At 33.3% G+C, this 18513-nt stretch overlaps 1 long non-coding RNA gene across 1 annotated transcript in view; it reads right to left on the bottom strand.

The window, feature by feature from the left end:
- Positions 1 to 18513, bottom strand: part of LOC143597353 (uncharacterized) — a 135451-nt gene that overhangs the window by 62025 nt on the left and 54913 nt on the right. The window lies entirely within an intron of this gene.

The raw sequence follows: 18513 nt of genomic DNA on the forward strand, positions 1-18513 counted from the left end.
CTAATGGTAGACATGAAACATTTTTTAAATTTAAATAAAATAGTATAACCAATCGTATAACTAATCTACAAATGCAACTAAAATTTTCAATAATATTTCATAATATTTAAATATTTCGAATAAAATTGGAAAAAAATACTTTTTTTCAAATATGACTTTACCATGATTATTTGTAGATAACTATGAAAACCTACAATTAAGGATTATTACTTGTTTATCATTCAGAATAACAATTTTTTATCAATTTTTTTGGAAGATATCAATTACCTTTTATATGGAAGATATCAATATATATAAATATAAAGTTTATGTTAATATTACTAATAATTCGTTTTTAAAAGAATGTGTAATTATCAACTATTAACTTAATTAAGTTAGGATTTTATATGGAAGATATCTATAAATTTTTAAACTAATATCTATAACCAACAGGTTAATTTATTTTTCAAATATCCCCTAATTTTAGGGGAATAGTATTTAAAATTTAAAAATAAAATTCCTTATTTACTATTTTCAATAATATATATAACACACGACCTTCTGTCATCTACTATCTCTCACACACACACAAATCAACTTAGAACAACTATGGCAAATAGCTGGTTAGTATGTTTTTTTTCATATTCCTCCCATTTGCAATCCTTATCTATTACTTTCAACTATTTCATATGCTAATATGATTGTTAATTGTAATAAATTAAAAAAACCTTAAATTATTTCAATACAGATCGGTCGATGACCGGAAAATCATTATGCTGAATCAACTTCCCTCATCAAAGGACTGTATGCAAGACTTAATCATCCAAGTGCGTGTGATCCGACTTTGGTAAAATCATATTTTTGATAAACCCCAGCAACTAATCTCAAAGGACATAGTCTTAATTTATGAAGACGTATGTTTTGTTATGTGTTTACATATATATGTGTTAGTTTCATTATATATTCGTTTATATTGCCTATAAGTTGATATTAATTCATTTTATATGCTAGGGAAACATGGTCCAAGGGAGCATACTAAAAAAATTTATATACAATTTAGAGAGATATTTATCTGAAAATGCATGTTACATCATAAAGAATGTTTCGGTTGGTGACTACAATACTAAATACAAGTATGTGGATAATGACAAAAAGGTCAATCTCTTCGTGAAGTCAACTATTACACCTTGTGAAGATTTTGGTGGTGATTTACACGGATTCAAGTTTCAAAGCGTTGACGCGCTTATTGACATAGTTACTAAATCGAACACCATTGTTGGTAAGTATTATGTTACTCAATAAAAATATATAAATTTGGCTGATTGATGAAAAATAATTATAAATCATAAAATTTCAACTTTTTTTTCTTATTTTTTTAAAAGCTTAATTTATGGTTTTGTCAACCCATGTCGTATGGTTATGTATACAAAAAAATATTTCTAACATTTAATTGATTGTTTTGGGTTAAATATAAGCAATTAATCAATTACCAGTAATTACTATTATTTAAATGACTGTTAGATTTTTCGGTTATGCCAAAATGTTAGCTCCAAAAAGTTTAATCAATATATTTTCGGTTAATCGGTTTTGACACACAACGAAACCATAACCGAATCTTAAATTTTGATTAGTCAGTTATGACTTAACCGAACTGTCAGTAACAGTTCAGTTAAGTAGGTTATTTGTATCTTTAATATTGGGTGTATATTAATATTTATAATAATTAAATTTTGTATTTTTGATATAAGGCATATTATCTAAGTAGTAAAAATAAGAAAACCCTTTTTAGTATTGAATACTTAATCTAAAAAATAATGAAATTTGTAATTTTTAATCTAACCGAACTGCGTGTGTTTGTGGATATTATTTATAGATATTAATTATTAATAATAATTCGATTTTTACACCAAAAAACACAAGTTGTCTATATATATGTTGTTCTATATGGATATTTTTTTGGATTTGTGAGTAACATTGTCTATATATGTGTAACACGACAATAAACACAAGTTGAAATTTTTTAATGAAAAAAATAACCAACATATTTGTTTTTATATTGTCTTAGTTATTTTGGAGCTTTATTTATTTATAACTGTCATCACTTATTTCTAATCTAATTTTTTGCAATATAGATGTGGTTGGCTTTTTAGCTAAATATGAACCAATTGAAGACAAAATAATGGTGTTGAGACCAAGATGATGTATCTAACATTAAAGGGTTTGAGGTAACTTCATTTTTATTTAAATTTTAATAAATGTTAAATTTTTATAAGATAAAACTTGCTCACATTTTTTTTAGAAACAACAAGGAATTACCTTTAACTCTATGGGGATGATACGCGGTTGACATGTCAAAATATATTTTGTCAAATCGTGATCAAGCACCCGTATTTGTCGTGTTACAATTTGGGTTATTCAAGATACGTGAAGGTTTGATATGTTGATTATTTCTTATTGATAATGTTAAACTTAGATACCTTTTAAATTTATAATTTTTTGACTACTTTATTATTTTTGTTTATTTCAAGGGCGTCCCACTATTTCCAATTCACTTAATGTTAGTAAGATGTACATCAACGTAGACATACTTGAACAGTGAATTCAAGATGAGGTTTTGTTTTCATTTAAATTTACTACCCGTTGTTTTTTTGTTAATTAGTTTACAATTTATTTCACATTTTATATAATATTTATTTGTCGTTTATTAGGTATCTTGGTTCATTGCCTTCTGAACCTTCATCAAGTAGCCGTCTTTCTGCACCAACTATTCGTGTTCCTTTTTGCGAGGAGTTTCTTAACTCAACCGAGTTCTGTCATATCATTGAACTCGAAGAATTTTATAAGGTAACTTGATTTGTTCAAAACATTTTTAATACTTCATTACTAAAATTTGTGTTTCTATGTTCCAGCCTAAACAGGTTATTATATGTGGAAATATTCTTCCTATGTATGGAAAATGTAGGTATCGTATTAAAATTTTTAATACTTTTTGTTTTATCTTTACTAAAATAAATATTTTTCCATATATGTAGGTATCGTATTAATCTTCCAGTCCAAGATGCCACTAGGGTTGTCGCTTTGTGTTCATGGGAGGGGCATGCTAATAGACTTCTTAAGATTAGTGCTTATGACTTGCTGCTCAAAGTCATAATTGTATGTTTTTTAAAGAATTAAATATTTTTTTTTATGTTTGTACTTTATACATATCAATTGTTATTAATAGTTAATTAGGAAATTATGCGTAGGGGCCTCCTGATTCGGACCTATTTCATGGGGAACTGAAGAACCTTGAGAATAAACTGTTTGCTTTCAAGATTTTTGTTAGTCATTTTAATTTGGATAATCAAGGCTCTCATATTAATATATCCAAGATAACTGAAGATGCTTTTATATTAGCGGAACTTCAAAAGAAAGTTAACTCTAAGTAGGTACTAACCATCAGTTTGGTTCAACGAAATTTGTCTTGTGTTTTGGTTAATAATTATTGATAAATATTTTCCCCATTTTTATACATTTCTACTATAATTTGATCAACATTCCTTCAATATGTCCGAGGAATCTTAAAATCTTTTAAAATTATTTGGAAGTGTATTGAATTGGAAATGAAATCCATTAAAAAATTTACCTAATGTAAATTCCAATGTAATTATTTATTTTACATTAGGTAATTTAACTCTTACTTTTGTTTTTTTTGTATTTAATTATTTTTAATAGCTCCTGTATTTGTGGCTTATAACTTTAATTTACAAAAACAATAAACTAATATACAAGATTTTTTTTTACCACATCCATTTATATTTAGTATTTGACAGATTTGTTAATACATATTTTTTGTATTTATATTAATAGGATGTTATCTTGGTGACTGATGACAATCTAAAAGCAGTGGAAAAAAGCACTGGAAAGACCATCGCTTCCAACAATGAGAAGACTTCCCCGACCTGCTCAACTCCAACTTTAAAAAGGAATCTTATTGATGTGCATGACCCCGACTCAGTCTACAACCAAGTCTCAGTCGGTGGCAACTATTGGTCGTGAACAAAATTGCAAGCCCAAGCTCTTGATTCCCAAAATGGAAAATTGAGGAAACCCCTCTTTTAAACATTTTTAATTTATTCGTATCGTCTACTTTGAATTTTGCGTACTTATCGACAGTTGGGTTTTTTTTGTTTATGCACAATTTTAAATTTCAAATTCAAATGGTTTATGTTTTACTTATTTCATGTTTTAATTGTTATGGTTTATGGTTTTGTTATTTCTTTACAATATGTTGTAACGTTCAATAACATGTTTTTAAATTATAATAAAAATTTATGAATTTGTAAACAATAAATAGTACTATTATGTCTTCCTACTAAGAATTGTTTATTTTACAATAACTAGGAGTATACTATTTGACTTTATATTAAAAAACAAAAGTTCATAACAAAAAATTTAGTTATCTAATTTTCACAATATAAGTATAATACTTAAACTTTTACAGTTACTGTTACAAATAACTTTTTTTTGTTTTGTCTTTTGTAGTCGGAACTTTAAGAAGACCTTTTCATGACATTACTAATGGTATTAATTCTATATTATATCTTATTAAGATTACTTTATCACTTTCAATAACTTATTTGTTAATTATAATCTATACGTAAACAACATGAAGTCAATATAACTAAATTAAATCTTATTACAAAAATTATGATCTATACTTAAACTTAGATTTTTTTCCCTTTAGCTGTCGAAAACACAAGAAGACCTTTTCAAGACATTACCAATGGTTAGTAATTTACGTTACGGTTTATTATACTCACTATTGGTTATCCATTTACTATCTACTTTTTTTCATGCAAATTCAAATATTTAGGTCTTTTAAATTTAATAAATCCAAACTTAGATTTTTTTCCCTTTTGCTGTTAGAAATGCACGAAGACCTTTTGAAGACACGAGTACCAATGGTTAGTAATTTTTCTTTTACGTTACAGTTTATTATACTCACTATTGAGTATCAATATACCATTTACTGTTTTCATGCAAATACAAACATATAGGTAATATATAGGGTATTACACGTGCTCAACATGCACGAAAGGTTCAAAAGGTAAATTTAGACAGCAAGAAACAAAAACGTATCTCACCGTCATCAAGCCTTCAACCAACAACTCTATGCCAGTCTCCTGCATATCTCACACAAATAAACAAGAGTAACATAGTTATTCCCATCAAATTCAATCTTCACTTATAATCAAACTAAAACTAACTATTCCTTTTTTTATTTATTCGAATTGTAGGTATTCAAATTGATGTTTCCGTCACATAAGATAATCGTAGATCGAGGAAAACATTAATGGATATGAAAAGGGGTAGAAAAAATCAACCACATCAAATATCCAGTCTTGAAGTACAAGTTAGTCTTCTCTAACGACACAACAGTCAAATCAACAGCCTCAAGTAATTGCTATTGATATTTTTTCCGGCATGTCTAAAGGTTGTTAAACAAATACTACTTACATTGTTCCTTATATAGTTTGTTCATTACATTATTTTATTAACTTTATAAAATTATAATCAGATTACTTGGATCATGGTGATCAAAATGTTGTATGTGTGATATGTCATGCAAAACTTTGGAAAGATGATGCAAAGAGGGGACAAAACAAAATTGCAAAAGGAAGTTACTCGCTATGCTGCCGTTATGGGAAGGTCGAATTACCAGAATATATCCCATCCAACCCTGGATATGAAAACCTATTTCGAGGCATTGACGCAACAAGAAAATATTTTTTGAAAAACATTAGACGTTACAACTCGTTTTTTTCTTTTACTTCAATGCGAGGTAAAATCGATACAGCCATTAATCGAGGAAAAGGTCCATTTGTATTCAGGTTGAGTGGTCAAAATTATCATTCGATTGGAAGCCTTCAACCTGAACCTCGATGCAAACCCAAATTCTCACATTTTTACATATATGACACCGAAAACGAGCTTACAAACCGACAAAAAATATTTGGGGTATGTAATCACACTTACAACTATACAACAAAATATCTTTGTTTTAGTACCACGTCACTTTCTTATTCATGCGACATTACATTTGTGAAAATTTGGGTATATATTCATATTTATGTGTTTCATGTTGTTTTTTAGTGACTCTAAGAATATGTTAGCTGATGCTGCAAATGCAATGGATCTTCAGAATATTCAACGTTAGAAAGAAATGTTAGATTCACAAAATGTTTTAGTTAAGACGTATAGAATGGCAAGAGATTCTTTGCAAGAAAACCCTCATATAGATTTAAAATTACGTCTTATTGCAAACCGACAAAAGGATGGAAGAACTTACAACCTACCAACAACATCTGTTGTTGCTAATTTAATCGTAGGAGACATTTCTGACACTCTTCAGCCTCGTGATATTCTTGTAACTACTATGGGCGGGAAAATAATACCTATAAGTGAACTACATCTTTCATATGTCCCTTTTCAATATCCAATCATATTTACTAACGGCGAAGATGGCTATTGAGTTGACATATATCATAGAGGTGTTAACGAGGGTGATGACAGCAAACGACCTTTTACTACAATGAGGGAATGGTTCGCCTTAAGGATTCAACATAGGATCAATCAGTTCTTAGTTGACACTTATACGATGATTGAAAGCGAAAGGGTTTTTTTTATACGTAGTCTACAAAAAAAACTAAGATCATCAACATACGAGAACCTCATGAATCTTAGAGATCAGGGAACATCGAGTGTTTCAATAGTGGGTCTCACTGTCATATTACTTTCGTCGTTTTACAGGAGGTGCTCGGTATCTGACTCAAAACTATCTGGATGCTATGACACTATGCAAATGGTTTGGATACCCTGATTTTTTATAACCATAACGTGCAACCCAAATTGTCACGAAGTTACAAGATTTCTTAAAGACACCACTCTTAACTCCGAGGATAGGCCCGACATCTTGTGCAATTGTTTAAAATCAAGCTTGACACCCTTTTAAACGACCTGAATGATAAAGCGGTCCTCGGCAAAGTACAAGCAGGCATGAATCCTTTACATATGCTTCTTTAATCGTATTTTCTAATATAAGAGTATTACAGTTTTGTAGAAACATATAACTGAAACCCGTTAATGTTTTTATTTATAAACAAAACTTTTCATGCGGTTGTTTATACAATCGAATTTCATAAGCGTGGTTTGCCTCATGCTCATATGTGCTTATTTATGGATGCCGATCATAAGCTTCCTGATGTAGAACATGTTGACCCTTTTATTTCTGTGGAGATTCCTGATAAGAATGAGGACCCTGAATTACATTACCTTGTGAGTGAATTGATGATTCACAGTCCATGTGGTGCCCATAATCCGACCTGCTCGTGCATGTTTGATAAAAAATGTTCAAAAAAATTTCCAAAAGAACTTTCGCGATGCATCATCTGTCGATTCACAAGGCTATCCCCTGTATAGAAGATGCGATGATGGTCAATTTGTTCAAAAAGGAGACATTCAATTAGATAACAGAAGTGCAGTCCTCTATAACAAGTACCTATTAAAACGATATCAAGCACACATTAATGTTGAATAGTGCAATCAGGCATCATCTATAAAGTATTTGTTTAAATACATCAACAACGGACCTGATCGGGCCACTGCTTATTTATCCAAAAACGACACACAAGAAAACAATTTTATGAATGTCGTTATTTATCTGAAACTGAGGCAGCTTGGCATATTTTCGGCTATGATGTCCATTACAAGATGCATTTTGTTACCCTCCTACCTTTCCATCTTCCTGGACAACAACAGTAGTTTATGGTGCGGATGATGATCTTGATAATGTCTTGGAAAAAGTTGAAAGCGTCTCATCTTCCATGTTTACTGCTTGGATGAAGTGCAACAAAAAGTATGCTAACGCGCGTAAATTGACTTACGTTGAATTACCTACCGAATTTGTTTGGCATGCTCAACCCCGTCGTTGGGAACCAAGAAAATCGGGGTTTTCCATAAAAAGAATTCATGCCGTGTCTCCTGCTGCTGGGGAAGCGTACTTCTTACGAATTCTTTTGAACATAGTTAAAGGTCCGGAATCGTTTGAAGAAATCCGTACCGTTAACGGTCGTCTTCAACCTTCGTTTAGAGACGACTGCTACTCTCTTGGATTGTTAGAAGACGATCAAGAATACATTGAGGAAATTGAAGAGGCAAGCCATTCATCGTTGGGTAACGGAGTACGCACGTTGTTCGCTACAATGTTGTCAACGGACAGCCTTCCTAGACTAGAGCATGTCTGGATAAATACTTGGAAAAGGCATTCTGATGACATTCTCTACAACCAACGACGTCTTTAAATTCAATAGGTATCTGTAAGGCCCCGTTACCGGTGCCTCACATTTGGACGTTGGATTTACTCATTCACATACTTCTAATCATCAGAGTTAATAAAAACATACGCGGAATATTTAAACTTTCAGAAGAATTGACATAATTTGTCTTGAACAAACATCCTTGTCTTTTAAAGTAAACAAACATAAAACATAATTGATAAACGTCTCGAGTCTCCCGATGCCAGCCTCTTATTCAATGCCACGTGTTCCCCTCAAGTGAGCCGTCTCATCTTACTCACCTGCGTGCATACTAAAAGTCAGCTACGCTGAGTGAGTTCTAGTTTATCATACAACATGCAATATTCTCAGAACTACATGCTTTCATACATACTTCATATTATCATACTTGGTTCATAACATACATACTTACCTTCATGGTTTATTTTAAATTCTAATTTACTTTATTCTATTCTGCCTCGAATATTATTAGGGTCCGGTCCCATTTCTGCCTTGGATATTATTAGGGTCCAGTCCTTTCTTCTGCCTCGAGATTATTAAAGGGCTCGTCCCTTTTCTACCTTGGATATTATTAGGGTCCAGTCCCTTTTCTGCCTTGAGATTATTAAAGGGCTCGGTCCCTTTTCTGCCTTGGATATTATTAGGGTCCAGTCCCTTCTCTACCTTTCTATCTCTTACATTCATTCATAACATACATACATATCATTCATAGTTCATACATAACCTTATAACTTGACAGTGCGTGCAATATCCGAAGATCGTTCACGTACCGACAAGCAATCATTCTTAACATTCACATAATCACATAATACACACACTTATCACTTAGGATAAATGTATTAACAATCACATCGAGTGTGCACACAGCCCCGAAAACATAACACAGAAATGTGGCTAGAAACTCACCTGATCTCGGTTGTGTCCGCCGATTAAGGTTATTCCCTTCCTTTGTTGTGTGCGACTAACTGTTTAATTGATACAATATTAAATATTGTTCTAGCCCTTCTTACTGCTTACTTAACAAATCTGAAGCGTCTAAGCTGATTTTACTCCATTGAGTCATTACCCGGTTAGTTAATCGTTACTCGTTAACCATTAAAGGTATCTTTAATAAATTAATAAAGGCCGGGGGCTAATATGTAATTAAACCATTTATTCTAAGTCCAAGGACCTTTTTGTCCTTCTTTCAAACTTCTAATTCGTTATTCAGAATATAGCGAACTGAACGAATCACCTGATTGGGTGAGTAACGAATCACCAGTTTCATTATCCAATTCGCTATCTTACATTATCTGATTCGTTATCCTAGTCTTTAACGAATGGCCACATAATGAATTGACCTTTATAACGAATTAACCCTTATAGCGAACTGGACTCTTTATGACGAACTGATCTTTTATAACGAACTAGCTTAACTGAATTGAAGCTAGTTCGTCGTTCTTCCTTAACGAATCATCATAATGAATTATTTAACGAATCAGAGCTAGTTCTTCATTTCTTCATTAACGAATTAGTTCACGAATTAAGGCTAGTCCGTTAACGAATTACCTTTAATTCGTTAGTTTCACATAACGAATTAGGGTTAGGGTTTCAATATTCTTTTCATCCTTGTATACCCTTTTCCGTCGCCGTCATCGCCAGAAAAACGGGATCTTACCTCCTTTTACCTGTTTTTCATTCGAAACAACCTATTTATGTTAAAGTTTACATCTTTCTCACATAATAGGGTCCGATTTACTATCCTACCAAGTTTCATGCAAAACCGACTTCGTTTACCCTTCCTTTTCGCAAATCGAACACTACTCATTTTACCCTAAGCGAGCCAACTAACCCGTGTACTATCAAGTTCATAACTTTATCAATAATCATAACCCGATCTATCATCCTATCAATTTTCATGTAAATCCATACACAAAAAAGTAAACATGTTTAACAAAAACGTACCTTTGATGTTTTTGTTCGAATCACTCGAATAGACCAAAACCATATCAAACGAACTCGGATTTGAGTGATTCAAGCGGACACGGAGCCTTCTCGCCCAGATCTACAAACCCATCAGCTCACCTTCGCCGGAAACCGCCGCTACAGTCGTCGAAATCTTCATTTTTGAGCTGCTACGGTTTTGTTAATACAAACGGGACTTCCGGACCTCTGATCGAAAATCCGTTCGGTGGAAATCTTTATTTATATGCCATGAAGACTCAGTTAAAATTTGAGACCGATCCGACGGCTAGATCTCGGGGAATCTTTGTGTCTTTAAGGGTGGTTTTCTCAAAAATGGGAATTGAGTTAAGTGTGTGTTTTGATGGTGTAGGCTATGGTGTGGAGATGTATGGAAATGGAAAGGATTAGGGTTTTAAGGGGTATTTATACTCCCTTAAGCCCATGAACCTTAGGCTCATCTTTCCTTTTTGGTCCATAATTAATTCATCTAATTAGCCTACTTATCCTTCCATCTTTATTATTTTATTTCTCTACTAACTTAAGTAAACTTTTCCATCATAAATAAATAATATATTAAATATTATTCTTAGAAATTTCGGGATGTTGCAAGTCTACCCACCTTATAAGAGGTTTCATCCTCAAAACCTGCTTAGTCCTTGTAAAGAGGAATACTTTATGTATTCACATCTTCCTGTCTTACCTGTTTATCATTTCTCTTAAAATCAACGAGTTATGTTAATTAATTTTAGCTTTCTTAGGTAGCTTGTCCATGAAGTCATCTATGATACGCTTCCTCTTCCAGACTTTTCAAGTGCATATTACTTCCACAACTATGGCCTCCTTTATTGTCCTTTAAATTAGCACTGAATGACCATTCCGTCCAATTACAACCTTTAGTAAATATACTGCTTTGCAATATGTTCAAAACATATTAATTCCACAAAGGAAACCTTTCCAGTTTCTCCTTAAGGGTTACTTCTTAAAATTCCTTTGTCTATTCCTTGAGAGAGAACACTTCTTGCAATTCTTGAGCGCATCCATTGCATAACTTGTCGGAGAACTCCTTAAGTAACCACTTAAACCTTCTTTCATTATCAACTCTGTATCAACATGTAGGGTTCATGAGTTATAGATGTCTTGGGTAGCTTGATCATGAAGTCCATGATGATACATCTTCCTTTTCTTGACTAATCAAGTCTCACGTTGTCCTATGAATCCATTGTTGTTTGTCGTTGCATATCAGGCTACCTGATATATCTTAACCAATTACCTTAACCGACTTCCTTTCTGGTACGTCTTGACCTTCGTTTATAATACCATTCTATCCTTTCCGTTCCAGAGGACTTCCCTTCCATGATCACATGACTATCAATTACTCACTAATCATTTGTGTCAAGACTCAATAAGTCTAAACCATATCTACGATTTCCTTGCATGTCTTTCCACCTTTAGTCCTTGGTTTCTAGCATTTTCTTGCAGTGTGACTTTCGGCTCCACATTCGTAACACTCGTGGTTGTTCTTATCAGTGTTGGCAAAGTATCATGTCTATCCACAACTGTTATATACCATTGACTCATCTTCATCTGACTTCTACTAAAGCGTTTCACTTCTATTAGTATATGCCTTCATTATAAGCGACATCAAGACTTATGACCTTCATCTAGGATTTGGCCTCGAAGATATCCATGACGTGGAATCCTCAGGCGACCAAATCTGATCTTCACATCATAAGTATTATCTTTCAACTCCCGGTGTAACTAGAGAATTCATTAATTTTTCGTCTTGCTCTCATCCTTTATAACTTTTAACTATACCATGTGGATCTCGCTAATGCAATCCGGAGTACTAACTAATTTATACTACTTAAATGTCGTGATATCTTCTCCACATTCTGGCTGTCAGCAACCATATTAGCCTCACCAGGATAATACTTGATTCCACAATCATAATCCTTTATCAGACTCACTCGTCTTCTTGCCTCGTATTCCATTCCTTCTGATTCTTATGACATGTGTCAATGGTACACCTTGAAAACTTAGCATACAATTACTCTTTCTTCAGCGTTTCCAACACTTTTCTCAAGTGTTTAGCATGGTCAGACTTATCCCTTGAATAATCGAAACTATCGTTTGTGAAGGCAACGACATATTTGTCCTAATATCGGATGACATGCCCTATTCATCATAACCATAAATGCTGCTTGAGCATTCGTCTATCCAAACGATATCACGAGAAACTCGTAGTATTCATATCGAGTCTGAAATGTTGTCTTAGGGATGTCTGCCTCTTTCACTTTCAACTGATGATAGCCTGCTATAAGGTCTATTTGCGAGGACCAACTCGCACCTTGCATTTGATCAAACAAATTATCCATTTTTGGCAATATCTATTCTTCACAGTAAGCTTGTTCAACTCGTAGAAATCTATACACATTCTCATATGTAACACCCAGGCTAAAGCGAAAACGCCTGAGTGTGGCGTACAGATTTCCCAAAATACATGTGACACTATTAAGTGACAATATTATCATTAATTCATTTCAAAGCATCAAGTACACAAGTTATTTCAAATGAACAAACACAAGGGAAAAGGAACAAAACAAACATCTTCTTGTTTATCATCTAGATAACCTAACTTCTAGCATCCTCTTCATTTCAACCTCTAATGAAAGTATCTGTAGCATATATATAAAATAAAGTCAACTAATTGAATAATTGGTGAGTTCACACAGTTTAAATACTACATAAAAACCATACAATTCCGTGAAAACTTGTGAAAAACACATAAGGTTTCTTTACACTAGAAACAACGGTCCATGAGTGTAAAGAATAAATGAAGGTCTTTTTCAGTTGGGATTGTGCACCAACGTACTCAGATCGGAGTCCCTTTTCCACTAGAAACAATGGTCCTGAGTGCAAAGGGGGGCGTATGATCATACTTATCGAAGAAATCCATGCACGTAATATTTGAGCAAGTAACAAGTAAACACACAAGTCCATGATGCGAATTGTAGTTTGTAAATAATAAATAAATAAAATTGAATTTTGATAGGATATATATGCTACCCCCAAAATAGTAAAAAGGTAAAAATGGGGTGTGAGAAACTCACCTTGAAGTCGAAGATAAACTTGTAATAAAACCAAAAGCGTGTAAATGAAACCAAGCAATTGAACTTCACGAACTAGAATTGAATATACAAAATAAAATATTAACTACAATATATAAAAGTAAATAAATCGGGTTGTCAGGAATTATAAGTGTTTAATGTATATTTTATGAATTTATGGAGTTTTTGATAATATAATGTTATTATTAAGCTTTAACGAATTTTAACGACTTGTTAATAAATTATGAATTCAATATTAGTTTAATTTAAGATATCAATATCAAGTTTGAATATTACAAGGGTAATGGAAATATTGGTGTAAACGATATATTTTTATTTTGAAAACGAAAGTGTTAACGAATTATAAAGTCTAACGAACGAAACATAATATATATAATTTAAATGAGTTTAAAACGAATTTGTCGAGTTTGAAAGATTGGTTTTTAGGTGACAAAATGATAGATTATAACTATTTTTATTTAACTTAATATAATTTTATTTGATTTATATAATTTTTATATTTTTTTATTTGGTTAACAAGTATTAAAAGATAGGTTTTAAAAATATAAAAGAAAACAAAACAAAAAGAAACTGCTATGACCCGTGTTCGAACCCGGGTCCCTGATTGACATGTTACTAGACTAACCAAATGAACCAGATCATTTGTTTGTTAGGATCTTAGAAAATAAAAATATAGAAAACAAGTTACAGGTTCATCTTCTTCATAAAACCCTAGTATTTCAATTCGTTCATTTGGTTCTATGTTTGCTTAAACATTGTTAGGGGTTTTGTTAATCGGCTAAAACTATAACAATTGATAAAACAATTACCTTGTATTTTAACCAATTGACAGAGAACCATGGTTGGCCGGAGTCGGTAAACCGAACCAATTATAGGTTACAGAGGGCATATTACATGAAGATAAAGGTGTGAGCGAGTATAGATGAACGAGTAGGTTCTATTTATAGTGTCAATTGGGTCGTTTAAGGTTAAATGATTGTTTATTGCGCTTTAATATAATTTCCGGTGGTTAATAGGTTTAATTGCGGCTTGATTAGGTGTTATTACGGGTTATTAATAGAATATTATCACTTTTTGTTACATTCTAGGGTCGTTACAGCTTTTAATTGGGTCAAATCGCGTATTAGAGTGGGTTTTGGAGTTGGCCGGAGCCGAACTCCGGTGGCCGGAATCTGGAACCGGAAAAACGTGGGAATAGGGGTTGATGAGGGCTGGGTTTAATTATTATTATTATTATATTTTAAATAGAATTTCACATTTAGCCCTTCAAGTTTCAAACAATCTTTAAAACAGAAAATTAAATGCATAATTACCATTCGAACCTTGAACTTTTGAATTGTTATATATTTGTAAAAGAGTTTGGAGCTAGATTAAATAAAGGCTTTAATAATCATAAATCATTGAGGATAATATATTACTGATAAACAAGAAATACGAATAAATTGAAATGACAAAACGAGTCGGTTTGACGAATATAAATACCAAAAACTTAAACATACATGAAACAAAACATGGGATATATATATATATATATATATATATATAAATTTAAATAGAACAAAATCTAAAATTTAAAATGGGTCGGATTTTCGGGTTTGAAAAGTAACGAATGTTACATCATACTTCCATCTTTTTCCTTCATGAATATCGCCGGTACACCACGTAGGGAAATACTTGGCATAGAAAACCTTCGTCGAGGAGTTCTTGTAGTCGGGACATTAACTCTTTCATCTTGGACGGAACCAGACGGTAAAGTACTTTCGCGACGGGCTGTGCTCCTGGTATTAACTCTATCTGGAATCCTACCTTTCATTCTAGTGCTAACCCCAGAAGGTCCTACGGGAAGACTTCTGGTTAGTCACACACTACAGGAACACATTTCATTTCTTTCGTGTCGGCCGTAGCTTTGACAACATACGCAAGGTAGGCACTGCACCCTCGTCTTAACAAGCCTTCAGCTTCTATCATCGAAATGACGTTAAGCCTTGCACTTTCCTTATTACCATAAACCGTCACTGTACCGCCATCCAATGACATAAACCTTATCAACTTACTCTTACATGCTATTCGATCTTTAATTCAGACGTCAAATCCATTCCCAAACGACATCGAACTCTCTTAAGGTCAATCATAAAGAGTAGAAAGGAACTCACGTCCCTTTAGTTCTACCTTAAAATTCTTAACCATTCTCATACTTTGATGAAAGTAACGCTAGTGGTCTCTTCCATAAAGTATCAAGTACACAACTACATTCTTCTTAACGTCTTATTTAATATTTGCTAAACTATGTAGTCTCATACTTTCATTCCTTTTCAATTAGGATACCTCGACTTTCACCCGTCCTTCTCGATCATCTCTAATTTCTCGTCATTCGCTTCGTTACTCACGATCCCAGCAAGTTCCTTTATGGAGTTAACTATTCCAGACATACTACCTGTCTTGACTCATTCTAGTTGGCTTATCTCTATTTCTTTCATGCTACTTCCATTTGGACTTCACAGTTCGTGCTACCTTTGATGCTTTGGCGAACATTTTTGGCATTGTAGTGCGAAACATTTGAGAAACTCCCTTGGTGTATATGATTACAAGCTCCAGGCATGATCCTTCTTCTTTACTTCCTAAAGTCGAAGTCCTATTGCTTTCGTATATTACTTTGTCACACCTTCTTCAACAGGTGTCTGGTTGGCATGTGTCTTAACACAACGTCCAGTATGACCTCTTCGCGCTTGTCCCTTTTATAGCAGTCATCTATCTTATCTCTAGGAAACACAAATGTTATCACTCTAGGAATTATTTAGCACATGATTCGTAAGGTAAGTAGTTAATGACAGTGGCCAAGTGTAATTAACTATTTGCATTACTCATCAGGTTCTACATACTTCCCTTTATGATTTCAATTGTGCTAGTTTCTACTTTTAACAGTTAATCAATCAAACAATCAATTAATCCTATCCCTACATACACATATTCTTCCTTTAACAATTAAGCTAACATATTTACACATTATTTAACCATATACTTTACCTTTACTAAGCTTGCTTGAGTGACACATGGCTATCTTGAGCTGGCATCTTCTTTATTTTCTTACTTAAATCACATTCTCTGTTCGAGTCTAAGCATGTAGGATGCTTAAATCTCTCGAACTTTGCTCTGATACCAACTTGTAAGGCCCCGTTACCGGTTACTCACATTTGGACGTTGGATTTACTCATTCACATAGTTCTAATCATCAGAGTTAATAAAAACATACGCGGAATATTTAAACTTTCAGAAAACGTTACATAATTTGTCTTGAACAAACATCCTTGTCTTTTAAAATAAAAAAACATTAAACATAATTAATAAACGTCTCGAGTCTCCCGATGCCAGCCTCTTATTCAATGCCACATGTTCCCCTCAAGTGAGCCGTCTCATCCTACTCACCTGCGTGCATACTAAAAGTCAGCTACGCTGAGTGAGTTCTAGTTAATCATACAACATGCACTATTCTTATAACTACATGCTTTCATACATACTTCATGTTATCATACTTGGTTCATAACATACATACTTACCTTCATACTTTATTTTAAATTCTACTTTACTTTATTCTATTCTGCCTCGGATATTATTAGGGTCCGGTCCCATTTCTGCCTTGGATATTATTAGGGTCCAGTCCCTTCTTCTACCTCGAGATTATTAAAGGGCTCGGTCCCTTTTCTGCCTTGGATATTATTAGGGTCCAGTCCCTTTTCTGCCTCGAGATTATTAAAGGGCTCGGTCCCTTTTCTGCCTTGGATATTATTAGGGTTCAGTCCCTTCTCTACCTTTCTATCTCTTACATTCATTCATAACATACATACATATCATTCATAGTTCATACATAACCTTATAACTTGACAGTGCGTGCAATATCCGAAGATTGTTCACGTACCGACAAGCAATCATTCTTAACTTTCACATAATCACATAATACACACACTTATCACTTAGGATAAATGTATTAACAATCACATCGAGTATGCACACAGCCCCGAAAACATAACACAGAAATGGGGATAGAAACTCACCTGATCTCGGTTGTGTCCGTCGATTAAGGTTATTCCCTTCCTTTGTTGTGTGCAACTAACTGTTTAATAGATACAATATTAACTATTGTTCTAGCCCTTCTTACTGCTTATTTAACAAATCCTTCTTTCAAACTTCTAATTCGTTATTCAGAATATAGCAAACTAGGTGAGTAACGAATCACCTGATTCGTTGTCTGATTCGCTATCTTACATTATCTGATTCGTTATTCTAGTCTCTAACGAATGGCCACATAACGAATTAGCCTTTATAACGAATTAAACCTTATAGTGAATTGGACTCTTTATAACGAACTGATCTTTTATAACGAACTGGCTTAACTGAATTGAAGCTAGTTCGTCGTTCTTCCTTAACGAATCACCATAACGAATTATTTAACGAATCAGAGCTAGTTTGTCATTCCTTCATTAACGAATCAGTTCACGAATTAAGGTTAGTCCGTTAACGAATTACCTTTAATTCGTTAGTTTCAAATAACGAATTAGGGTTAGGGTTTCAAAATTCTTTTCATCCATGTATACGTTTTTCCGGCGCCGTCATAGCCGGAAAACCGGGATCTTACCCCCTTTTACCCGTTTTTCATTCCAAACAACTTATTTATGTTTAAGTTTACATTTTTCTCACATAATAGGGTCTGATTTACTATCTTACTCGTTTTACCCGAAACGAGCCAACTAAGTCGTGTAATATCAAGTTCATAACTTTATCATTAATCATGACCCGATCTATCATCCTATCAATTTTCATGTAAATCCGTACACGAAAAGTAAACATTTTTAACAAAAACGTACCTTTGAAGTTTTTGTTCGAACAGACCAAAACCATATCAACCGAACTCGGATTTGAGTGATTCAAGCGGCCATGGAACCGTCTCGCCCCGATCTACAAACCAATAAGCTCACCTTCGCCAGAAACCGCCGCTACAGTCGCCGGAAAAGCTGAACAGTCGCCGGAATCTTCATTTTTGAGCTGCTACGGTTTTGTTAATTAAAACGGGACTTCCGGACCTCTGATCGAAAATCCGTTCGGTTGAAATCTTTATTTATATATCATGAACA

Source organism: Bidens hawaiensis, unplaced genomic scaffold (assembly GCF_021521415.1).
Source record: "Bidens hawaiensis isolate Kalapana, Puna unplaced genomic scaffold, B.hawaiensis_p1.1 tig00001792_1, whole genome shotgun sequence".
Lineage (NCBI taxonomy): Eukaryota > Viridiplantae > Streptophyta > Magnoliopsida > Asterales > Asteraceae > Bidens > Bidens hawaiensis.